Source organism: Pteropus alecto, unplaced genomic scaffold (genome assembly GCF_000325575.1).
Source record: "Pteropus alecto unplaced genomic scaffold, ASM32557v1 scaffold214, whole genome shotgun sequence".
Lineage (NCBI taxonomy): Eukaryota > Metazoa > Chordata > Mammalia > Chiroptera > Pteropodidae > Pteropus > Pteropus alecto.
The window spans coordinates 569,167-569,541 of NW_006435787.1; the positions used below are offsets into that span (position 1 = coordinate 569,167).

Here is a 375-nt window from a genome sequence, read left to right on the forward strand (position 1 = left end):
CTGGGCGCCCGCGGCTGGTACAGTCCCCTCCAGCCCTGAGAACCTGGGGCCGTGGGGCCGGGAAAGGACTTTGTTCCCTTCTAGTGGCATTGGCGCCCCGCGGCGGACCGGTCTCGGGTCCAGAAGGACCCCGTTTGGCAAGGTCGCACAGAGCTCTGGTCCCTACCGCCCCCTTCAGCTCCAGCTTCGGTTGGCTGGCAGTGCCCGAACTTTGTCACTACTGTCCTGCCCGGCAGGGGAGGCGGTGGTGAGGACAAGGACGCCGTCCCTTCCCGCCGGCTCCTCCCGGCCCTAGGACCCCAAGGCTGGAGCCGACGTCTGTGCGGAGGGGGCCCTCCGAGCTTCTCCCGCTTCTGGCTGCGCGTCCCGCCCCTC

General features: G+C 69.6%; 1 protein-coding gene across 1 annotated transcript in view; it reads left to right on the plus strand.

The window, feature by feature from the left end:
• The window catches only part of ADCY1 (adenylate cyclase 1), a 37,335-nt gene that overhangs the window by 518 nt on the left and 36,442 nt on the right, over nt 1–375 (plus strand). The window lies entirely within an intron of this gene.